At 32.0% G+C, this 27,273-nt stretch overlaps 1 long non-coding RNA gene across 1 annotated transcript in view; it reads left to right on the forward strand.

The window, feature by feature from the left end:
- The window catches only part of LOC143920403 (uncharacterized), a 309,775-nt gene that overhangs the window by 11,993 nt on the left and 270,509 nt on the right, over window positions 1-27,273 (forward strand). The window contains exon 2 of the long non-coding RNA XR_013261338.1: window positions 21,301-21,343. This is a non-coding gene — a long non-coding RNA (uncharacterized LOC143920403). The remainder of the gene's footprint in view (window positions 1-21,300; window positions 21,344-27,273) is intronic.

Consider the following 27,273-nt stretch of genomic DNA (forward strand, 5'->3'; position numbering starts at 1 on the left):
GATTCTTATCTAGCTTATATACAAATTTTAAAGTGCTTAATTTAAGTCTATTTCTAATATCCAACCATTCCAATTCATCTAACGTACTTCTAACATTCTTACATATTCCGCTTTAAAGAAGTTCATTTCAGTTTATAATTTTTTTTATATGAATATGTACTAGTGATTATTAAAAGCGTATCTTTGTTAAAGAATTATTTTTATTTATTTTATTCAAAACTTTAAAATTAAAAATAAATTAAAGAAATAATGATTGGTATGTTGACTAAATTGTCGTCATCTTAGTTAATTTTTTAAAAACACACACAAATCCTGGAACGTGACAGTCCGTAGATATACATATGTATCGAAAATCAAAAGCTTATTAATATTTGATAATAATTTTGAATGCATTTACGTTTGTTTGTACCTATGTATTGTTATTTTATGTTTTATACTAAAACTAGTTAACTTTTAACATTAAACAATGGCAAAGCTAATCGAAAAACTTTCTATTGCGCTATAAATCTTTTAAACGGACTCGCCGAGATTTAAATTAAACATACATATTAAATTTTTGTATCTGTACATTCATATATTATATTATATATTACTGACCGAGATTAGGTAGGTACGTGCAAACAAATCTGACCAATTTACATATGACACGCATTCTGCTCAAACTTTGACCCATTTTCCTGCCATTTTCCCAACACCGCACCGTGCAGATAGAAATCGCCAGAAAAAAATAAAAATACCGGGAGATAGATATAAATTGTTGTAGTGCGTAATATATACGAGACATTGTAATCAGCGATAAAATACATTCGAATTCAGCGTTCGTAATTTTACTTTTACGCGGCACACGTGCTGCGAATTTAATGTATTCGCACGGAAAACCCCACATCGGCACACAAGTGCGTATATTTTTATTCATAAAATAAAGGAATAGGTGCCTACTAATTTCAGCACGATAAGACCGTACTGGGTTTATATATGTAAATTCGGCGCAACAATGAACTGTTAAAAATCAGTATCTGCGATCGTTGCTTAAAACTCATTAAGGAATTGCCTTCTCGCGCGCCTTCTCCACTGGGAAAGTATAACGATTTTCTCTTCGTCAGGTTTGTCACGCGAACGCCGATTGCGTGTCGGGTTTTCATTGTACACCCGTTAATATTATGTGCCCTGGGAACCGGGGAACCGACGAACGTTGTCTTGTGTCGGAGCCGAAATTAATTATTGGATCGGCGGAAAAGTCGGTGGAAAAGCGGGCCCCGGGAAAGCGCGTGCGAAACTTTCACGGCGATGTGATGATTCCCGTCCCTTCGTTTTCCGCACGTTGAAATTCATATGTACGCTATTATGCTTATCTATTATGTATTGAGTTGAGTTATTTATTGCGAGTGTTTGGTATGGGTTCAATCGATATACATATTTTATTTTATTTTATTTCATAGGATATGAACACTCGCCTTTACAGATCCCTCCAAAGTGATGAGTGCACTTTAACAAATACAATATAATCAATTTACATAAGTAGTTTCATTGTAAATAGGTTTTTTGCTCTTTTTCCTATTATGTTGTACATTAACATTAGAATAATATAATTATCCAGCAGCATAGCTCGATCGTTAAGCTTCTGCTTAGCGTCAAGAACGTTCCGGGTTCAATCCCTGAATGAAAATGAATTTTTCAGAGTATGCTGTTGGTCAGACCTGGATTTGTGACTCCAGGTTGATCGTTTCCTATCAGAGTTTGCCAATTTTCTCTGATTTCATTGTTGAAACGGTTCCCGGAAAAAAAATTGGCTAAAAATCCTTCCTACCTACTATGTCACCACTATTTGAAGTTTGATTGATGTACAAAATAATGTATGTACAATTCATAGATGTCTCGTTAATTTGCGAGTGTCTCGCAATTCAATGACTTGTAATAAAAATGCTGCATTTGTATTTGTAATTGTAATTTGTAATTGGCCAGGAAGGCGTATTGGGATTTACCTGTAAGGCCTTCCTGGTATATATGTAAATAAATAAATAATACTATGATTACTAACAAAATTAAATTAAAATCGTAAAATAGAAAATGATCAGTAGATCAGTAGCTATTAAAATTGTGAACATAGTTTAGTAATAATAAAAGAATTCAAAATCAAAAACACAAGTATTTTATACAATGCAAATTCATACAAACATCCAACATTGATATATGTATATGGAGGAATTTTTGAAGCATTTTATAATCAAATTGGCGAGCCTCAAGATGCTGATTAGCAAGATTTCCAATTTACAGGAACCATTTCAATGATTTGAACCATTTCAAAGTCATGTACCTTCAATAAATCGATGTACATATAATACATATCTCAACAAAAAGTTGGTTTTTTTTTGTAATAGCTTCTGTTTTTCATATTTAAAAATAAATAAGCGCTTAATACTCACCTATTGCAGTTTGATTGGATCAATTATGATCAGTTTTAACTAATAATTGAGAATTCAAAGTCACCCATTTGCCTGAAAGTCTCATACAAAGCGCGAAACATTCGCAACTGGTATTTGTATGGCGAAAGCGGTCTATTCAGAAAATCTAATTTTTTTATGATTTCTTCATTATTTTGAATACAAAATTTGTCGACAACTTTTTTAGGTATTTATATTTATTTTGAATATAAAAAGTGTCCATAAAATATATGAATATTATGAAATATAAACAGGCGAAAATGTCATCACTATGTCGTTAAAAATCGAGGTACTCCGACTCCGATTTTGCATTTATAATTTTTTTATTTTTTACATAAAAAATTATGTGAATATTTAATTATAAACGAACGTGTAGGGATGTGTAGATCTATGTTCGTATTTATAAATTAAAAATATACATATAATATTGACAGAAAAAAATTAAAAATCAATGATTATCTACTACAGTCTAGTCTATGCACTGTTTATGAACAAATTTTTTTTTACACTTTCATGACATGAGTAATTTAATTAATGGCATGCCGAATAAATACAAACATGTATAATTTCTTATATGGAACTTCCTCGTCGTGGAATTTAGAACAATATTTATATGAAACATCAAAAGATAGACACGATTTGATAACAATATATATACATACATACATACATACATTAGATAAAATCAATGAATTTGATTCGGAGTATACTACAAATTATTACATATATATTTATCCCAAGGGTCATTAATTAATTTTCGAACGAAACCAGAACGAATATTATAAAATTTTTGATACAAAAAGCCGCTTGAAATTATAGCCTATTCGTAAAAGAATTTTTCATTCCACTTAAGACCAGTTTCCAAATTGATACATTTTCACGCACAACGTATCGATGAAATGTAGTGGTTTTTTTTTAACCACATACATACAACATAACGCTCGCAGGCAAATCTACTACAAAAGAGTATCTAAAGTAGATCTAAATGTAGAGTGCGTTTATCAACTCCATATAGCTGTCACCGTAAGTGATTTAACCGACCGAATTTACAACGAACGGGTTTATTTTGTAAAAAAAACATAACAACATGAAAACGGCGACATGAACCCGCTCTCGAATCGTATATTAAAACATAATCTGATTACAATACGTTACGTATAGCAATTAAAATAAATCATCACACAAAGGGAATGTATATACGTATAATATACAATGCATGTGTATATGTATATAGTGGGTTTTCAGGCCAAGGACTCAAACTAGTCGATTTTTAATTATTTTATTATAAGGGCGAAGAGTCGATCGGCAGCAAAGGGGTTAAAAATCTGACCAACGCCCATAGATAATTAAAAGAGACACACCCGAATCTGCGACTATTCATCAAAATTGAATCAAACGGTAATTTTATAATTATTTTAATAGCTCAATACGCAATAATAGCTGTGGGGCGTAAAAGCTGGGTGTTCCGAATTAGTAAACAATATTTGATAATAAAAAAATAGTAATAATAACGTCGTGTGTATTAGATTAATAATAATTGAAATCGAACGGGTGATAATTTATCAATTAAGTGCTTTGGGCGAACGTCTTCTCCAATATCAATTATTCGATCAAGTCATGTTTGGAGTTTTATTTATATGCCGAAAATTAATTCGACGATGCCAATAAAAATAAAACAAAGTGACCGAAAAAAAAGTCGTTGACCGAAAAGGTCGTTTTTGGAATTAACGATTTTTATACGCAATATAAATATCGATATAAACGAATTTCCAGTAGTTGTTCCGCGCCAGACATGTGTTTATTAACGCCGTATAAAAACGCTATAATTTATGGTGAAATATTATTATTCCGTGTGACCGAAAGACAATTTTATTAATTATATATAATAAATTTTCTTTTATGATATAAAAAACCCATTAAACTACAGTAGAAGTCGTTTAGAATGTTTAAAAAAAAATAAGATGAAAAGTGATGCCACTTTTGACGATACGAACCCGTTGAAGTTTTAATAGATTAAATTGTATGAAATTAATTTAAAATATAGATGAACTTTTAATGAATTTTATATATTTATATACCTATTGTTGATTTAATTTATAACTAAATTTTCAGTAAAATTTTAATCATAGTTCGACATTGAGTTTTAAATTAAAATGTCAGCAACGTATATTTACTACATACATATATACGAATTTTTCCAGTTTATTTATCAGTTGGGTCAGTAAATACTTTAATTGGAATCATGAAATTGTCAATTCTATAAAATTACGAAAATCATATCAACAATTTTGACTTCTAAAAATCATTACATGATGCATAATATACATACATACATATATACATACAACTGTTAAAGTATGCTGCTCAATCGGTAGTGTGAGTGTGTCATAATATACATGAGTGTGTGTGACTGACCATTTATTTCAATTACTGACCAATTTGATTGATTGAAAACATGGAAAATGTAACTTTTTAAAAATTAAAGTACAATCAAAACTTTATTCATTTAAAAATACATCAATGTATTTTTGATTCAAAAAATACGATATAATTTCATTTTATTTAATTTTTTTACAAACATACATATACACCAGGAAGGTTTAAAAAACTCGAAATTTGCGAGACATTTATGGACAAATTTGCAGCTTTTTATACGAAACAACGACATTTAAAATGATAAAAACTCGAAAATTGCGAGATATTGGTAAAGGTTGCCAATTTGTTGGAACCGTTTTAATAAAAACCAGATAAATTGGCAAACTCTGATTGGAAACAATCGACCTGGAGTCACAAACCAAGTTGTGGCCAGCAGCAACCAGTGTGATTGAACCCGTGACGACTATGTTCGAAAGCATATATGCTAACCAATAGTCCACGCTGCTGGTTATAATACAAATATTAATGCTTGTATATAGCTTTTATATATGTATATATTTATATTTAACAAAACAACCCGTCGAAAAATTATCGGGCACCACAATTTTATATTGTAATCACATATGCTTGGGTATTATCATTGAAAAATGATCAGAATGTATCTAAAGTTTAATCATAAAAACGACGAGTTAAAAATATAATCAAAATACGAACATTTAAAGCTTACAGGTCCCAAAAAGCCATCTTTCGAAGATGAGTACGAACCGATTACATACTAAATTAAATCCCAAATAACTGAAATCATCATTACTACACCCGAAGCTGATGCCTCAAATTTGCACAAATACACATACGTGTATATTTTGCAACTCTTTTCCAATTTGCAAACTTCAATATAACACATCGCCCAGTAGGTAGTGTGGTTTCGATATAAAAACGAATGTATATACGATCTCGTACTGTAATTACGCGTTTTTACTCATTTTTTCCGAATGGTCTGAACTGGTTTAGAACCTGTAATTGGAACGACCGGGTACCGGGTACCCCGACTGGTAATTATCGTGTTATTATACGTGCCCTCGTATCCTTATTATTATATTATACTAGACTCGATTTTTCCGCTTTTCGAAAATGTTTATATAATATAAGGGAGTGCGTGTTCAAATGTAACGAACGGTCTTAATCCTTTTGATTCTTTGATCATCGATCACAACATACTCTCATGGGTTTTTGGGTTTGGATTTTAACGGACATTGAAGCGACTAGACATAGTAGTATATTTTTTATCATTTTTAATCCAAACGATGGATGATTTTTTGATTTTTAAATGCTTTTTATTATTACGAAATTATGTTCACAATACATCTTATATCTATTTTAATAGCTACTGATCTACTGATCATTTTCTATTTTACAATTTAATTTAATTTGGTTAGTAATCATAGTAATATATTATTCTAATGTTAATGTACAGCATAATAGGAAAAAGAGCTCAAAAACCTATTTACAATCCTTATAAATGTTCATAATACATCTAATACATAATATTAATTAAATTCTCTCAAGTCGATGACTTAAAGCAGATTGTGTTTAGGTAATCTGTGTTTATACCTGAAGGGTATGAACGATGGATGAAAGACCTGTTGCAGCAATGAAAACTAATTTTTTTATCCTTTTTATTGCATTTATATAATATTTATCGGTGTTTTGGCAAATTTTTGTTTAAATACTGGCTTAGTTAAAATTTTCAATATAAAAAAAAATGTATGGAATTTTTTCTTATAAGAAAGTTTCTAAACAAAATATAATTAATTGGTCATAATAAAATGACATTATATGACAATATATGGCATTTTTTAATGCGGAAAGGTAAATAATCAGTGACCGCTCAACTAAATCATTCGGTAAAACCTTACAGTCAAAAGTATTTTTACTAGCCTCTTCTTACTTCACTTTCGATTTTTTCGTTTGATGAAATTTGTTAATACTGTTGAATACGTTGAAGTTATGAAAGTTCGATCCTGAAATCATAGAAATAATTTATCAACAATAAATGTCAATGGTCCTAAATAAGTGCCCCGAGACACTTCAGACTATAAACCAAAAAGCAGTTCGACCTTATTTTACAATCTAGAATCAGTATTTTTGAAATATCTCATGCTTTTTGGATTTTAAACTACCTATGTATATTGTATGTGCGATTATCGTCTTATTATCGAGTAATTCTCAGTTTTTCCAACAGTAATGAATGTGTATTGAACGTGACGTCTGAATTCGGCTGCATGATCCGTGTCTTTCAATCGTTCGCTCTCATCATAGTCCCGGATAACCGAGAATGTACTGTAATTTAATGACACAACGAAAGCCGTGGGTTACGTAAGCAGTTTGTTCTAAAGACAAGTGTCCGAAAAAAGCGAAATGTCCGACACTAAATGCATTTTTTCCACGGAAAATTAGGCGCGCCGACGATTCATCCGATCACACGGGAACCGAAATTAAGAGCTATTTGTTTTTAACCGGGAAAAAAGCGGCAATCAGCGATTATTTCACGACGAATTTGATTTACGGATCGAATTGTTATAAATCGTTTTTTTTCCACGGAAATTTATTCCATGCACATTTTCCCCCGCATTATTCGCCTACGGAATTCGCGCAATCGTAAACTTTTCTTATGTCTTAATATGATAATCGAATTGAATTTTTTTTAACGAAATTTTTATCGTATATGGCAACAATTGCCTAGAGGCTATCGTGATTTATGGATAATACATCGAAAAATTATCCGTCGATTGTAATAGATCGATCAAAATGCGCACTGTAATTTTCAGTCATCGAAAGCGCGTTAGGAAACTCCCAGTCGTACGTTTACGTGTTTGTTATTGTTTTGTTTTGTTTTCACTTCTTTTTAGTTCGGCTATCGATCATCAACATTAGGCCGAATGTCCTCCTCTTTATAAATAAAACATAAAATATTGAAATAATAGATTAATCGACTACGCAATTTTTGTCGATAGGAAATGATTTACACAAATTTACTTTTATGTTGAATGTGAAACAAAATTACGTTTGTGGATCGTTTTATATCATCTTTATAGGTAAAAAAATTGACCGCTAGGTCAATGTTTATACCTATGAATATCTATAGCTCTCAATTTAAAAATAGCAATTTTTTTTATATTTTCTTTAAGTTATACCGCGGACTAAAACTTTTCTCTAAAAGTTCTATGTATATTTAATCCAACTTTTGATTGCTCGAGCAACGCCGGACAGTTTATTTTATACTCTAATATAAAAATGAATATCTACCCGTTATGAAAATCTACAGTTTGTAATTTAGTATAATAAAAAAATTGACTAATTGACCGCGGACTAAAAAGATTTTCAAAAAGAAGCTCCATTTATCACTTTTACTCGCTCTAGGAACGTCAAGCAATTCTATTAGTCTACTACGATATATAAATGTAAATATTTGTGTATTTTTCTTTATTTTAAATCACCAAATTTATTCTTATAATTTAGATTGGAATACTTTTTTTTTACTGTTTTTTGTTCAACTTTCACCAAACCGAGCAAGGTCAGGCAATTCGGCTAGCTGTATATTATATACGAAATACAAATACAAAGGGTTAATTTTCTAGCTTTTAGCCCAATTTAAAGCAATTTTCCTCTTTTGAAACTCAATTTGCATTCGAACGTCGATATTTCGAATATAGAACGTCAAAAGCAGATCGTCAACTTTTTTCGTTCGGGTTACAAGTTTTAATTACAATCTGTCTGAATTTTGCGATATCGAAGTGTATAGTAAGTAAGTCGATTTTCGCCGAAACATTCGGTGGTATTATCAACTTGTAGGATTTGAGAGAGAAACTTTGCCTTGTTACGTAAATTGTATATATGTATAAATGTGGAATATAATACACGCATGTAAGTGCAACCAGAAGACTTATATCGAGTTACGTCTGTTGTACACATAAGCGGTTTCCAACCTCATAAATTCGCAGAATTCGAAAAGCTTTCCGCGTTTGCGAAAGCTCTCCGTAATAAGGATACATCGTTTCGTATAATGCCTCGTGTTGGTAAAGGATAAAGCTTTTGCCTCTCCTTTTCCACACAGTCATTTAAATAACTCTATAGAGCTGGTTCTCTGTTGTTTGTACACATATATATTTTAAACCATTTTTATCTCCAGTCTAGCTATGAATGTGTAAAAAGCTTTTGAAGCTCGCTTCTATGAAGACCAATCGCGATAAGTCGCACTTTTATCGTTGATAGGAATCGTGTGATAAACGATGGCGCCCAAAGCTGCTACGTGCATATTGGAGCGACTCAAAGCGACCCATTTTATTGCATTTGCAAAAAAGTGACGCAGATCTGATAGCTCTACCATTAGGCATGTCATTGATCAGACTGTATACATCGAAAGTCAAATATTGAAAAAAATTTAAAATAAAATGCTCCTAATTTGCATTTTAAATAATTCTTCAGATAACATAAAACTGTATTCATCAATCATTTCCTGAACTCTTTTTATCCCATGATCATGATTTACATAAACATCGGCTCTCAACGTCAATTCGAACTACATTTTAACCTTTGAAGGACGGAGCGTCGAGATCAAACGAGTGTCCCGAACCGGGGTCGAGTAAGACCCCAGTATTTTTTAATCAAAATACAGCTTTTCTCAATACAAATGGGTTCAATATATATATATAACTAATTAATCATTTTATACATCAACATGAAAAGTTTTAGTCCTATAGCATGTTTATGACTATTTTTGTGTTAAAAAATAGCGACAAGCATCGACACGCAAACCCACATAGGTAAGGCCAACAGGCGACTGCATGACAATAGCCACGCGCCAAAAGCAACGAAAACAATAGCTTACGAAAATATAGCTCTCTCTTTCTCCCGCATTGATTCATCGATCAACAAGAATATGCAAGCGAACAGTCAAAAACATTACTTATCGCTACCGCCTTTAAATCATACTTTGGAACGTAGAAATGTATAAATGTATTTTTTTACAATGTACTCCTTTTCTAAATCATACAAAATCTATTAAAAATAAATTTCTTGTAGTTCATTCTAGGAATATAAGAAATATAGGGTGTATAGCTTTGATAACCATATAGTTATTACGAAAAACGTAAAAATTGGGGCACTTGCATATCCCATTTCGGTGAGGGAGGATTAAGAAGATGTTTCGGGTCAGTGGAGATTTTAATTTTAAACCAGTCTTTTAGCCAGTAAAAATGTAATATACAGATTAGATAGACCACTGTTTTACTTGCACTGATCACCTAATCTTCCGTTCGCACCAAAAAGGCCTCGGCGTACAAACGAGCCGTATACAACAACTAATAATCGAAAAAAATTGAATTTGCTTATATAGCAGGGGTTTATTTTTTATATAGATTTTTTTTTAAAATAGTGTGCGATATCGTTCATGCGCACTCACCATTAATCATGCAGAAACGCAACATGGCAATTTCGCGAACTGAAAAGCTCGAGACACTTCGGTCCAGTATTAAAAATGTACGATGAAAAATGAACCGTATCGCAGGATAGACTTTGCTTTTCGTAACCCTTGAATTCTTTGCGCGTGTCCTTGTCGGGGGAAATTTGAAATTTTTTCGCTTAAACGATCTTTTTATTGTAATAATTGCCAGTCGTCAATTTGAAAGGAGTTTTTTTTTGCAAGATCTACTATTAAAATTTCGGTAATTATTTCCGCCTTTTTATTTAGTCGGTTTATTCTCTTTATAAAATATACATGTGTTGTATTTTTATCGTATTCTGGTCAGTGTTTAAAATATAATTATAAGAAATGCCTATTTTTAATTATATGAACTTGGCTAAATCTCGATATAGTATATTATACATACATACATACTTATCCAAACTATAATGTATTTTATATGCATACTAACGAATTATTTAAAAATACTGACAAAATAATTATATTCAAAACCTAACCTATGCTATTTCTTTCAAATTAATTACGTTATTTGTATTTTACTCTTATTTTAGTCTCTAGTCTTTAATTTGCATACTTTTTCAATGTATTAACCCACTTCAAACCTTACTCGTACTATTGTATTTATTTTTATTGCAAAAATTGTATTCAAATATTGCGATATTGTACGAGAGTTGAAAGACTTTTCAATTCCAATTTCTTTATAAGTCACTTATTAATCTCTTAGATCGTTTGAAATTTCATTCTTTTATTGGAATTTTTTCATTGAAATACATTTTTTTCATTGAAATTATGTTGTACGTATGTTGGTGAGCGTTCTGTCGTAGACATGATGTGAGTGAGCCTTTTAATCGCGAATTTTTTCGTTCGTGAACGTTCTGTCGTTGAAGTTTTGTCAATGAGCGTTTTGTACGTAAGCGTCTTGTCATGGAGATTTAAGTCAGTGAGCGTTTTTACCGCGATTTTTTTATTCGTCAACGTTCTGTCGTGTGAGCATTTTGTTCGCGAATGTTCTGTCATTGATAAACATTTTTTCATGGAATCGGTTATTTACTTTATTTCATAGAACATGAACACTTACCTTTATAGATTGTTCCAAAGCGGCGAATGCACTTAAACAGATACAATACAATCAATATACATAAATAAGCATTTTATACATTGCGAATTCATAGAAATATCCACAGTTACATCTATGGAGAAATCTTTGCAGCATTTTAAAATCAAATTGGCGAACATCAAGACGCTGAATAACTTGAGATTAGGTAAACAGTTGGGAAAGGAGATGTCAATTTTACAGGATCCATTTCAATGAAAGTCAGAAAAAAATGTCAAACTCTGATAAGAAATGATCGACCTGGAGTCAAAAACCAAAGTCTGGCCAACAGCAGGACGCTAGTGGGACTAGAACCCGTGACCACTCTGCTCGATAACATAATATGCTAAGCACTAGTCCACGTTACTTGTTAATTGACATTAATTTAATTAAATTGACTCATACATTGAGTCATACGTTACAAAGATAGTTTAACTTTATAAATGAACCTTGTCCTATTTCATTGTGTATTCATTAGGTCAGAATTATGGGATGAATCATTAATAATTTGTGAAATCTCTCACAAGACCACGATTAAGTTACCGTTGTATATAAATTATTATATTAAATAGTCAATTTTCAACTCCGAAACAACATGTATGTACGTCTACACGCATATAAGTATGACAATATTATTTAATATAATTAATAATTTATATAGTTAATAAATCAAGGCTTTATATTTATTTTTTTCATTTTTATCTATCGGCTTTGCCGCCTCCCCCAAGTATATTAAATAAATAAATAAAAATAATAAAGGTTTAACTAGTCCACGCCGCTGGTTAAATGTGGTATGTAAAAAAAATTTGCCGGTTGTATTTTTTCAACGTGTTTTTATTCAAAAAATTACTAAATCATAAGCATCAGGATAATCGAAAGAGCACTTTATTCAAATAAAAAAAAATTTACCACTAAGAATCATAAGGCAAAAAAAAATTCAACTTGATCCGATTCTAATTTCACGTCGAGCTGATCTCGCAAATGTTCAACTTGCACAGAACAAATCCGATTTTTCAACCCCCTCTCTGCCACCTTTGCGTATTTTCCCCCCCCATTTTTTTTCCAACTACGTATATAAATTACGTACCTTAACCGTTTGTTCAGCGGCTACTAATTTACGTCGAAGTCCACTGCAGAGATATATTGCTGCGGTAGTGGGTTTTGCTCGGTGATTTCCCCATACCTGGGGGTATATGTATGAACTTACTGCACTATCAGTGAATTTCCTATGGAAAAAATACATATACACGTACGAGACAAGTCCACGTTGCAACTTTCGATACGGCAAAAGGGACATTTCAGTCAGGAAATAAAACGAAAAGTTCGTTTGAATTGCAGCTCTCGACTCGACTGCGGCTAATTTGACAGATAAGTACCCTTCAGTTGTTCCATATATATTGTATGTATATGTATATATAAATGGAACAACTCCTGGGTGTATTTTCATACGTGGTTCGAATATCGTATCGGGGTTATATCTTGACATGACAGTCTAACAGTTTTACCCTTACGGGAAGGTAAACGTTTGACGGCAACGAGTTTCGACTGGGTTTTGTTGACATTGTTAAGTAATAGATCATTTTTGACTATATATAGGCAATTGCTTGCCAGTAGAGGGGTTGTGGGTTCAAATCCCGACTGGAATTGAAAATAATTGAAAACATCTGGATGATCGCTACCGCCTTTAAATCATACTTTGGAACGTAGAAATGTATAAATATATTTTTTTAGTTGAATGCATGACTCAATAGCCACGCGCCAAAAGCGACGAAAACAATAGCTTACGAAAATGTAGCTGTCTCTTTCTCTCGCATTGATTCATCGATCAACAAGAATATGCAAGCGAACAGTCAAAAACATGATTTATCGCTACCATAAATCATACTTTTGAACGTTGACATGTATAAATGTATTTTTTTACGATGTACCCCTTTTCTAAATCACACAAAATCTATTAAAATAAATTTCCTGTAGTTCATTCTAGGAATAAAAAAAGTTCATTGTAAAAATTGGGACACTTGCATACCCCACTTCGGTGAGGGAGGGTTAAGCTAGTCCGAATTTGTTAATTGTTGCAAGAAATGCATTTTTTAAAATCTATACCAGGAAGGCCTAATTTATAACTTCAATGCGCCTTCCTGGCCAGAAACATTAACACCCACACAGACATCTGTGGTAAAATTTGTAAATTTGCAAAATTTCTAAACAATTCAGCCAAATTCAGTAAATGCATATCAATTAAACATTCACGGATTCGTTAATGGTCAGATTTGTAAATTTGCAGCATTTTATACAATTCAGCGAAATTTGAGATTGCTGAAAGCTCGAGTTTTGTGAGAAAATGGGTAAGGTTGCCAATTTGTTGGAACCGTTTCAATGAAAATCAGATAAATTGGTAAACTCTGATAGGAAACGATCGACCCGGAGTCACAAATCCAAAGTTTCGCCAGCAGAAACCAGTGGGATTTGAACCCGTGACCACTCTGTTCAAAGCATTATATGCTAACCACTAGTCTATTCAGCTGGTTAATGCTGGTATATGCTTGCGGTTTGTAATTGATATATGTATACATCATTTGGCGCCATTTTGCTTAATCATTTTGTATACATCATTTGGCACATTTCTTTTAATATATATTTTTTAATAACTTAATATGCCATAACCCATGCGATGATATTTCATCGGGCACAACACTAGTATATTATATAATTAGTTCTCAAGAGATCTATTCAATTGTGATTTTGGACCAAAATAGGAGGACGAGAAAAATTTTATGAAGAAAAAATTTGGCTCGTTTGATAATGTAGCGGAGGGGTGGGTTCAGAATCCAAAATGAGAGGCCAAAGTCACTTCACAGCATTTATTCAATGATTCAGAAAGTCCACACGGATCCACCGCTCATTCCAGAATAAACTGATCTACCGCGTGTAGCTAGCTTCCCCGATCCATTAATGCATATATTATCTAGGCACGAACAGGTCTACCATGTTTAGTCGCACGCACACGCCCGGGTCTGAGAACTCCAGCGTATCCTTTGTTCGGGTACTTACTGAGTACCTTAAGAATAATGCGGGGACTCTATTTTTCACCCACGATTGCACTTAGATAGTGGATACTCTCTCTCATTTTCTCAGGCTGCAATAATATAGGATTTAATAATGTTTTGAGACTTTAAAATATTTGTTCCTTACTATGTACCTACTTATTACTAACTAGTTTTGATCGATAAATTGTGAAATTAATTTCAACGGAAAATTGCTTCCGTTTGTCGGAACATATTTAAATAAATTGTATTGAAAGCTTTGCAAAAATTTAAGCCTTATATGTTTATTATATTTGTATATATGTATGTAAATATTATATTATGAAAGATAATAAAAAATAATATGAAAAAAATTTAAATAAAATTAGTCAAATCAGTTGTTTTAAGCGTGGGTGCATATTTTAAGATGTGCATTTTTCCACTGATATTTTCCTCGTGTTTTGCATTTGAATATTGCAAATTATTTCCTAGAACTTTACGACGCTATCGAAATACCAGTATCTGTCATTTACTTAAATGCATCCTGTATTTTTTTATATACATATATTTTATATGTTTAAATCACAATCAATCGACACGAGCTGTATTGGTTTAGCATTCGGATAATAAAACAACCGCTTTTAAAATACAGAAATAACCATAAAACCCAAACTTTTTCAATCGAATCATACAATTTGAAAGCTGTATTTTAAATAATCGCCTAAAAATTGCACCAAAATAATACACCCTGCTCGTAATTAGCGGAACAAAACTGCAATGACTTAATTTGATTAACGCACGTTACGGCATTATTAATAAGCGCCCACTACACGTTCAACACAATGTTACAACAAGCTTAATCCGACAAATCCGACATTTGCGAACACGCGAAACATTACACATGTATATTATATGTATATACATACGTATACATATGTATATAATGCGAAAAATTTTACATTTTTCCAACGAAACAAAAAAAAGAAACCTTGCTAATTGTCTCCACCTTTCGCCTTTTGTTTTGCATTTTACATTACATTTGAACCGATTGATTTTAACGGTTTAGCGTGGGCTTAGCCGTTTCGCCTCCATAAATCATTTCGAGCCGTTCGTGAATAGGTGAATAAATAAAATAGGTAAAAAAAATGTATGAATAAACCGGCTAATCTCCGGTGATGGGTTGGGCAGTGGTTAAAATTCGTTTTTTTTTTTGTTATGCTAGGTTTGTATCTGTATAGTGTTTGCGTAATTTATGCATTTGGCATTTAATCGGACGATAAGGTGCTATAGTTTTATTTTTATATCTGTATATGTTATGGCTAATGCGTTCAAATGCTAAAAAATTTATCAACAATTGACCTAAATATAGTATAATACATTGTAAATATTATTCAATACATTTCTATAGAAAAATCGCTCGAGTCTAAAGTCATCAAGTATTGTCTCAGATAATCGATTGCCCAGGTTAACACATTTGTGATATTATAATAGAAAGTCTTCAACTCAAAACTGATTCATATCCAATTGTGAAGGAATGCTCCGTTCCAATTAAGCGGATGATCAAATTGTGCTAAACTTCGGGTAAATGGGGCAGTCATTTAATTGTCGAATTAATTCATCGATGGCATTCACTGAAATCTGGTGAATTCAGGTTAATTGGGACACATCTGTGTTGATACAATTATGCGAATCAGTGCTGCGAAAATTGTCCCAAATAAACAACTATAGATTGATAGATGAATTTCAATTAATCAGGAAAACTACATATGTATATGAATCGTCACAAACAGAGCTGTAAGAATCGTACCAAATAAATAGTTTCCGATTGACATTTGTATCAGTAGGCTATGTTACATTGGGACAAATTTGTTTTCGATCTATCAAAGCAAAGCTTTACAAACAGAACTGTAAGAATCGTCCCAAATGAACAGTTCCCAGTAACTTATTGGTCAATCAGTAGGTTTAGCTCAATTGAGACAAAACCAATGAACAAAAACTTTAACAGACAAAAATAGCTGGTAGAATCACCCCCAATTATCATATGGATCAATCAGTATGTTTTGATTATTTGGGAAAAATCTTTGTTTGAAAACATTGATCCAATTATGCAAAGCGTTATATACAGAGCTGTTATTATCTCAAACGAATAGTTTCACATCAACTTGTGGATCAATCAGTAAGTTTTAGTTAATTAAGACACGTCTATGCTCGAAAGTTTTCATCCACTTAACGAGACTTAATGAACAGAACATCAAGAATCGTGCCAAATGAACGCGAATAAAATTTAGATCTATCAGTAGATTTTGCTCAATGCAGATATATAAAATATAAACAAACTGGAGGAAGAACAAACTCCCAAAAACTACACTTTGCACGTATCAGTGCAGAGTGTAGACAAAACTTATCTTAATAAAAAAAGATTATTCTCCACCTATTTGAAAATGGAAAGTTCTAGGGTGCAAAAAGACAAGAAGAACAATTAATTACACGACGTTGCACCTAATGTACATATTGTACATACCTAAGAACAAGTGGATTATTCTAAATACAGTGGCGATCAACGATCTCATCATCATCATCCGCCATCCACTGCTGTATAATTTAAATTTTCTATGTGAAGCGACAAAAACAAATCTGTAAGATTCGTCCAAAATGAACGTTTTCAGATTAATAAATGAATCAATCAATAGGATTCGTTCAATTGGGAAAAATCTGTCCTTGAAAGTTTTGATCCAACTTTGTAAAGCCTCACAAATAGAACTTTAAAAATCGAACTACTACACATCCTACTAAACGAAACTTCATGAACAGAACATCAAGAATCGTCCGAAATGAATGCTTTCCGATAAAAAAATGGATCAATTGGTTGGTTTTGCTTGATTGGGAAAAATTTTATCCAATTTTATGCTAAGCGTTTCAAACAGAACTGTAAGAATCATTTGGAATTCATAAATACATAGTTTCCGATTGACATTTGGATCAGTAGGTTTCGTTTCATTGGAACAAATATATGCTAGAAAACTTCGTATCTATGTATGCGCAGCTTTACAAAACAGAATTGTAAGAATCATAGTTTTTCATTAACTTATATGGATCAATCGGTCGGTTTTGCTTAGTTGGGAAAAATTTGTGTTTGAAAACTTCGATCCAACGAAATGAAACTTCACGAACAGAGTATCAAGATTCATCCTAAATGAACAATTTCAGAATAGCATATGCACAGTAAATTTCGGTTAGTTAGGACACATCTGTGCTTGAAAGTTTTGATCCATCAAGAATCGTCCCAAATCAACACTGTGATAAACATATGGATCAATCAGTAGATTTCTCTTAGTTGGGAAAAATCTTTGATCTAAGTATGCGAAGCTTTACAAACAGAACTGTTAGAATCGTCCCAAATCAACAATTTCTCATTAACTTATGGATCAATCAGTAGGTTTCGCTTATTTTGGAAAACGCCTGTGTTTGAAAGCTTTGATCCAAATAAACGAAGCTTCACGAATAGAGCATTAGGAATTGTCTCAAATGAACTGTTTCCGAATAGCAAACGGATCAATCTGTAGGTTTCGTTTAATCGAGAACTATGTATGCGAAATTTCAATATCACAATCGTTTTAAATATGTAAGCGAAAAGTATTATAGTTCGCCCATTGCTGGTAACATTTACATATATCAGATCGTTTATCAATCGATACCTGTTTTTTTTTTATTTTAAATTGTGCCTGATTTGAATTTGATGCAACTCGGAATAATGACGACATACAAAGGACAGGAAACGTGATCTCGTATTACGATTTTTTATCGGTAAATAACATTTGCATACATTTTGTCGCATGCTTTCATTATCTAAAGTACTCGCCCACGCTCAATATTACACCTAGAAATCGCACGCAGGTTTTTTTTCTTCCACGCGAATGTAATTTACTGGTTATCTTATGACTCAATGTCGTTAGTCGTCGAACGGGTGAATGTAAAATTTATTTTTATTGGTTTTTGAAAGTTATATCTTTAGCAGAATGCCCCATTGTGATGTGTGGGACGTGGGCGGGTCGCCAGATGCGAACAAGGATGCTGGAATTAGGGCGTGATGATGACGATGATGATGATGATGATGCCGTTGAAAAAAAGGTTGAAATCTACCTGATTTTAAAACCCCAACCATATGCCGTTCATTTTTTTTACACGGTATTTGAAAAATGAACCTGTCCTTGCGGCAGGTAATCCTTGTTATTTCGACGTGGAGATATGACTATGGACTTTGTACGAAAAAGTATTGCTTATAAAATGCCTATAAATCTGACATTGTCTTTCAAATAGCAGTGATATTTATATCGTTGAAAAGATTAAGATTATTTTTTTTAAATATGATTATTATTTGCCTTGTTGACTTATAGTTCGCAGCATTGCGTCAAAGTTATGCAAAAAATGTGTGATATTTTGTATACTGAATAAATGTCATCTTTAAAATCACCATAGATCTAAGATGATCTGTTGCATGGCATTTAAACTTATAGCGATATATAGAACAGGATAAATAATTTTTAACAACAATAATTAGTTGGCCGGGTGATTTACAGTCAGCCCGTAGTATTGCGTCAAAGTTATGCCGAAAACTGTGATAAACAAAACTATTGTTAACTCCAATGATGACAATTTTGACAAAATTGAAGATTTATAAGACAGAAAATCAAAATTGCATTAAAAAAACATAAATTAAAGCTTTAGTATATATATGTATATATGTATGTAGTTCTAAGATTAAATATTTAATAACAATTCAGTTAAAAGCATTTGAAATATTAAGCTTTCTTTATGGCAGGTAATCCTTGTGATTTTTTTTGCATTGTATATATTATATAATATAATAAATCATGCAATGTTCGATTTTACATTATACACGATAAAACTACAAGCATAACAATAAATAACGAAGATTTTTCGCATGGCAAATTGATAAATCTTGTATTTTCATTGGAGAACAGTTGCCGTATCAATATTTAATAGCGAGAATATTTCTCATTTGTCGCGTTTATTTCTTTTGTGATGTAAATTGGAGAGATTTATCATCGTGTATCTGTAATTGGTACGATCAAATATTTTATTAAGTACGTACGTATGTTCGTGATGTCAAAAATGAGAGGGGATTTTTAAAGACGTTGTTTTTATTATTATTATTTATTTTTTTAATTTAGTTTCACAGTTGGATTTCGATGAAATATTACACTCGAGTGTAATTCGAATATACAATATTTCGAGATTAATTTTTTTTCGTCGTAAAAAAACGTTCGCTTTTTGGAAGTGTTTTAAAATGAAGCTTTTAATCTGGAGGTATGAGATTTAGAATTTATATGATATTTTTCGCGTTGTTTGGCTATGAAAAGATTTATATTTGGCGGATTTTGTGCTTTGAAAGTTTCAACTTTTTATTTATTTATAAGAAATAAATTTACCAATATGATCAATAAATCTATTGAATTTTTGTAAGACCACACATATATAAGTATAAAATAATAATTAAAATTTTGTTTCAAAGAAAAAGAAATACTAATAAAAGTATAAGCAATATTTTGAGTATATTTTAAATATAAAGATCAGAGTCTGATAATTCTTATTTATTTTTATTTTAAACGTTCATTAGGATTGTACGTATTATTAATATTATTATTATTTACTTAATTATAATAATTTATAAAATATATATCATTTTTACTCATTTAATGGTTCATCGAATTCATTTTTATCAACCAAATGGTTAATTTCAACGCGTCTAAATATTTCAACGATATTTTTTACTTTATATACCAAGCATAATATATATAAATGGAGTTTTGTTTTTAATATAAATAGAGATTAGATAAAGTCCTGCTAAATTTAAAATATGTTTTTAACCATTTTTATTAAACATTCTTTACTGAACACTGACCAAAATTTAATTTAAACGGTCCAAAAAATAAAATCCAGAGAAATGGTATTTATTCTTCTCTTTGTATTACTTAATTTGTTATATTTTTTATTTTAAAACATTTATTAGAATTGTATCTGCAACGGAATATTTTTTTTATTTTTGCCTTTAAGCATTTGTTTGAACTGCCAGAGAAATGTCAATTTATTGTCCCCTTTTTATTATTTTATTTGATCTATTTTCTATTTGAAAACATTTACAAGGACCGTATCTATGGTGGAATATTTTTTATTTTTGCCTTTGAGCATCTACTTGAACTGTCGTCAATTTTAAAGTTACCAATGCTGGTCCTTTTCATACTATGAAGAACTAAAGTTACACAATTCAAGTGTATAACTTTATTTGTACATTGTTTATTTCGAATTCAAGTCACGAATCGGAAAAAAATGCTCGTCTGAAAGAAGAAAAAAAAAAAACAATTCATCGCATTTTCAGAATACAGCAAAGGGGAAAGAGGGGTGGGGGGCAATGATTACAAATTAAGCGAATATTTCTCTATTCGTTCGTGATTCGACTTCAAAAGGAATGAAATACTTTTTTTTCAATGCGTGCGACGATAAATCTGATATTCGAAATTGAAGAAAAAAAGTTTTTCAGTAAATTCGAAAGACAATCGTAACGAAATTGTCGTTGAACAAAATATATATATAAAAAAAGTTATTTCGCACGGCATCGTACGTGTGCGGATCGCTTTATCCTCTCCGCGTATCCAATTCAAGCATGCAATACAGGCAGATTATAAAGTTGCATTACTTAAATATTATCAAATCGCATTAACACCGCTCGAGAGATTAAAATAAAGTTAAAAAACGTGGAATCTCAGGTAAAGAGGGACCATCAAGGCGTTGCGTGCCGTTCGGACGGGTCTGCTACAGGGGTTGATAACTTTTCAACGTATTAATATATTTGTGTTATTTTTTCAGGTCGAAAATTGGATATCGTCCCAACTCGAAAGTCAACGTAAAGGTATGTGGGTTTTAAATATTTAACATAAAAATTTTAATTCAAATAGAAACGTTGAATTTTTTATGTAGTTTTACGACGGAGTAGTGCAACACGGTAATGCACTTCATTTCACGACTCTACTAGCATTGTTAATTAGTATCTTGTGACAGGGATGGAATTATACTTCGACTTAGTTTGGTTCGGTGTTTTATTACCGTTTTATTCTTGTCCTCTGGACTAACCAAGTTGCGAGGTTTAATTCGGGTCTCGCTTTGATATAAAATACATTTTAAGCTAATTAATGTACATATGTACGTTCAATAGCGTGGAAATAATCAGCATTTTTGACGTTTCTAAGGGGAAAAATTCCCCTTCCGGTTTATCAAATTGGTTCATTTTTTTTTGTTTACATGATATTGACATAAGGATTACATTGTAATTACTTTATCTATGTACGTAGTAACAATAGATGAAGTTTTGTGATCATGCGAAAATTCGAACTCGAGATTTTGACTGATTCGAACTCAGAATCGATCACTGATCACGTTTCCATGTGTTTCTGTATTTTTTAAATAATTTAAACACCGGTTATCGAATCAAACTGAAACTAAGTATCAGTTACTAAAATGGTTATCATTGAGCTCAAATCAATCAAAATGTCAAAGTCAAATTTTCTACTAATCACAAAACTTTATATATTATTATTACAACGTACATACATAGAGTAAATTTTTCAGTTTTATCTCTATTTTAATATATTCCATTTGGATGATTTTAATATCGGATGATTTTTTTTAATTAATGTCCGTTAGAACTCGTCTTTATAAGGAATCCAGGTTGAGATATGTCGATGTAATTTGCTATTCCGACGCTTCTCAACCGGTTTTTCGCGACATGGTGTAGTAGTAGAACAAGTGTGCTTTGGAATACTCGTATATGTACCGACATATTTATATTATTACCTGCGTTAATTTAAAATTTATGGGAACAGGTGTATGGGCGCGCTTTAATCGAACGGAATCTGTTAATGTATTTTTTTGAAATCGCTGTTGAATATTTTAAGATTTTAAGCATTTGAAACAGTGAAGGTGAAGCATTAGATTATTGATTTAATTTGAAATGGGAACCCTAAAATCTATTTATGTATATAATATATACTTAAAACTTGTATTACACGAATTGAGCATTCGCTTGAAGGGAATTTAAAACCACTGCATTTAGAAAGCTTCACATCCTGTGCTTAACCCCTTTGACGTGATTCTTATTTTGCTTGATATTATAGTAACTTTATTGCATACTACACTTTTATTTTGAGTCTCATTCTATGATGGAAAGGTTTTTAGATTTGAATTTTTATTAGGTGGTGGCATCATGTTGAGGTCTTTCATGGACAACTTTTTACCGACATACGGTGTTTAGCTAACATTGAAGTGAGCTAATGTCTCCGACATGAAGAAGATAGATGATATCTATCATTAACGAACTCATTAAAATTTATATCGGAATTTTGTGTCAGATCGGAACGATGACAAATAGTTATCCAAACGCGACTTTCGAAACGGTTCCTGATTAAAAATCGGCTGAAAACCTTCTTACCCACTTTGTCACCACTATTCGAGTATGATTAATGTACAATTCATAGCTGTCCTCGATTGAAAAGAATTTTTCTGAATATATCCGTAGTGCTGCAGGTCAGACTTGGATATTTGTGACTCCAGGTCGAACTTTTTCTACCAGAGATTTCCAATTTTTCTGATTTCATTGTTGAAATGGTTCCCGATTAAAATTGGCTAAAAACCTTCCTCCCTACTATGTCACCACTATTCGAGTATGATTAATGTAGAATAAAAATGTATGTACAATTCATAGCTGTCCTCGATTGAAAAGAATTTTTCTGAATATATCCGTAGTGCTGCTGGTCAGAATTGGATATTTGTGACTCCAGGTCGATCGTTTTCTATCAGAGTTTGCCAATTTTTCTAATTTCATTGTCGAAACGGTTCCCGATTAAAAATCGGCTAAAAACCTTCCTCCCTACTATGTCACCACTATTCGAGTATGATTAATGTAGAATAAAAATGTATGTACAATTCATAGATGTCTCGGTAATTTGCGAGTTTTCTGTCTCTCGTAATTCAGTAACTTGTGTAATAATAATGATTATCTATAATAAAGCAACTTTTATGAAATATAGAGTGAAAAAAGAAAAAGTTATAAGCGTTTAAACAATTTAAATCTGACATGACGAAAAGTGAGAAGAGTCTAAACAAACGCTGGATAAACGTCAGGCACTTTTTCGTGGGAGAAGTTTCAAACGCGTCTAACGTGATATTTTTGCAACATCGTAATGGCGGAGGATCCATTTACTTTTGATTGATGACCAAAATGAGCAATATGGCAAAGTATGAAAACGATCGGATAAGAGGCAAATTTTGAAGCTTAAGAGGGCTGTACACCCGAAACCTCAATTTTGTTGCCGTTCCTTTCTTCGATATATATTGAGTGAATGTATATATTGAGTAAATGCGACAATATATATCAATATATATATGTGAATATATATATTGATATATATTGATATATAGAGTGAATGCGACAGTTGCCCTTCGACAAGATAAAACGTATTTTAATAAAACGCATTGACAAAATCGAGGTTTCGTATTCTCCTATTTTCTCCTCCGAAACTGGACCAATTTAAAAAAAAAATCATCATCGCTATGAAAAAGATATTTTCTGTGCAACTATCCGCGTATTTTTTTAAAATCGACCGTTAAATAAGCACGATGGACTCTTTTCGTGGGTGTAAAAAAGAGGCGATTTTATTGATGTTTGGCGGCTCCTAGCTCCTATAAAAAATAACTAATCAAAAAAAATAAAACGATAGATGCAACCCAATGGTGGATATCTATAGCATATTAAATGTCAGTTCAAAAGTTTCGGAGAAAAAAATAAAAAGTCTTGAAATTCTAGAGTAAAAAAAAGAGCTAAAAAGTACTTCTAGAAAAAAGTACTACTTTCAGTTGAAGTTTAAGTATTTAAAAACAATAATGTATGAATTTTATTACACTTATTGCATATTAAAAAAAAACAATCCAATTTGTTGAGTGGTTTAGGAGATAATTGAATCCTAAACTTATAAAAAAAATCAGGAGACCTTTAAGAGGGCTGTACACCCGAAACCTTAATTTTGTTACCGTTCCTTTCTTCGATATATATATATATTGAGTGAATGCGACAATATATATCAATATATATATTGAGTGAATGCGACAGTTGCGCTTCGACCAGATAATACGTATTTTAAATCGACAAAATCGAGGTTTCGTATTCTCCAGTTTTCTCCTCCGAAACTGGACCAATTTAAAAAAAAAAATCATCATCGGTATGAGAAAGATATTTTATATGCAACTGTGTGCGTATTTTTTTTTTAAATCGACCGTTAAATATGCACGCACTTTTCGTGGGTGTAAAAAAAAGGCGATTTTATAGATGTTTGACGGCTCCTAGCTCTTATAAAAAATAATTAATCAAAAAAATAAAACGATAGATGCACCCCAATGGTGGATATCCATAGAATATTAAAAAATAATTTCTCTAGTGCCATAATTGAGGAAGGGAGAAGTCTAATACGTTTGTATGGACAAGGCGCTGGTGTCCAGCCCTCTTAAAGGAGGTTTGTAAAAATTCCGCATTGTTTGTGATTGGCCAGTAAGGTGCATTGGGGTTTATCTGTAAGGCCTTCCTGGTATATATATGGTAAAAAAATTAATAAATAAATAATAAGAGGTAATTCACACCCCAAAATATTTCAACTCAATTATGGAACCTTTCGAAAAAAATTGTTAACACACTGTCGGCTTCCTCGCACGCCCGTCTACACAGAATCCGGTTCGGTTAATCGGGTCACATACGGAGCGAAAGTAACGACCCTCGAATGAGCATACATATGTACATATATTGTAGATAGTTTGGGCCGCGGACCGGTCAGTTTGGGACCACTGGCAAGGCACCGAGATGTTGTCGGTCCCGCAAGCGAGCAAACAAACAAACAAACAAGTGGTGGCGCGCTCCGCACCTGACGCCGTCGACCAATCCCGACTCGAGTTCGGTTCTCTCTCCCAGCCTCCCCCACCCACCCACCCACCCGGGTCTTGGGTCTTTTTCGCCTTTTACCCGTTCTTTTTCGAATCTTATTACACGGCTGCGGCGTAATCGACTTCGCAGCCAGGGGTGACAGCCGCCGCATAAGCGGATTCGCCATAACACCCAGCGATGTTTCCAAATTAAATTCAATTTAAATGTATAATAATACAATGCTCTGAAGATTGTTGTGTAGATGCGAGATGGAATTAATGGTATTTTGTCGATTTTAATTTACGCATTTACAGCTTAGTAGTTAGCGTATGTACATACATACATATTTTTATTTTTTGCATACCTCCTTTGAATTTCACATTGAATTATCAATTATTAGTTAAAACTGATCATAATTGATCCAATCAAACTGCAATAGGTGAGTATTAAGCGCTTATTTATTTTTACATACCTCCTTTACGTTTCACATGGCTTTCAATATTTAATCGCCATAGTTCTTTATCAATGCTAAATAAAATAAAATTATATCGCGCGCTCATATTACCATTATTAACCTATGCTTCACCTGTATGGAATAACGCCTCGAATACTAACCTTTCCAAGCTCCAAGTAATACAAAATAAATCCCTTAAAATAATTTATTATACACCCATATATACTAACCTGAAAAAACTGCATGCCATATATAATATTCCGTTTGTTACAGACATTACTAACAAACTAACCAGTAGATTCTATGACAGAATCACTAATAACCATACTAACACACTTGTGAAGAGTCTCGGTGATTACAACAAAATGTCTATACCCTTCAGGTATAACACACAGATTACCTAAACACAATCTGCTTTAGGTCATCAACTTTAGAGAGTCTTTAATTAATATTATGTATTAGATGTATTATGAACATTTATAAGGATTGTAAATTGGTTTTTGAGCTCTTTTTCCTATTATGCTTTAGATTAACATTAGAATAATATAATACTGTGATTAATAACCAAATTAAATTAAATTGTAAAATAGAAAATGATCAGTAGATCAGTAGCTATTAAAATAGATATAAGATGTATTGTGAACATAATTTAGTAATAATAAAAAGCATTTAAAAATCACAATCAACATGGCTTTCGTGTCAGTGGTCATTTTTTATATCTCTTATCTCTTATCCGATCGTTTTCATACTTTGCCATATTGCTCATTTTGGTCATCAATATACGTTAATGTATCATCTGCCATTACGTTGGAGATAAAATATCGTATACAACGCGTTTTAAAAATGGGGCCCGTAGACCTTCTTGACGTTTAACCAGCGTTCGTCCCGTGTCTTCCAACCTTTTCGCCATGAAATGGCCATATCTGATTTTAATTGTTTAAACGCCTATAATTCACTCTATATTTTATAAAATTTGCTCTACAGGTTCTCGTTATCTCTAATATTTAAATATTTATAGTTTTAACTCTCATATGTATATATAAATTTCAAATTTGGCGTCTAGCTTCATGTAACGTAATACACGATATATATTGATTTTTGGCCAAATATGTCAGATCTGACATTTTACGGCTAAAAGTATATCTCTTCACGGAGTTTTATCTGCGAGATAAGTATTCAATAAGAAGTTATGTTGTATCTAATTGTTAATATGATTTACAATAAGCTTACATACATACATCATATACAATTATTTTTAGTTATCAGCTGATTTAATTATTTCATTTTAACATATTAGTCACAGTGACATTACAGAGAGCTACAACGCATCACTGTGGCCAGTCATTCAATTATAACAATATAATAATAATATATTATAACATAACATAACATCATCATAATAATAACACTGTTCGACAAATGA

This window comes from Arctopsyche grandis, chromosome 12 (assembly GCF_051622035.1).
Source record: "Arctopsyche grandis isolate Sample6627 chromosome 12, ASM5162203v2, whole genome shotgun sequence".
Lineage (NCBI taxonomy): Eukaryota > Metazoa > Arthropoda > Insecta > Trichoptera > Hydropsychidae > Arctopsyche > Arctopsyche grandis.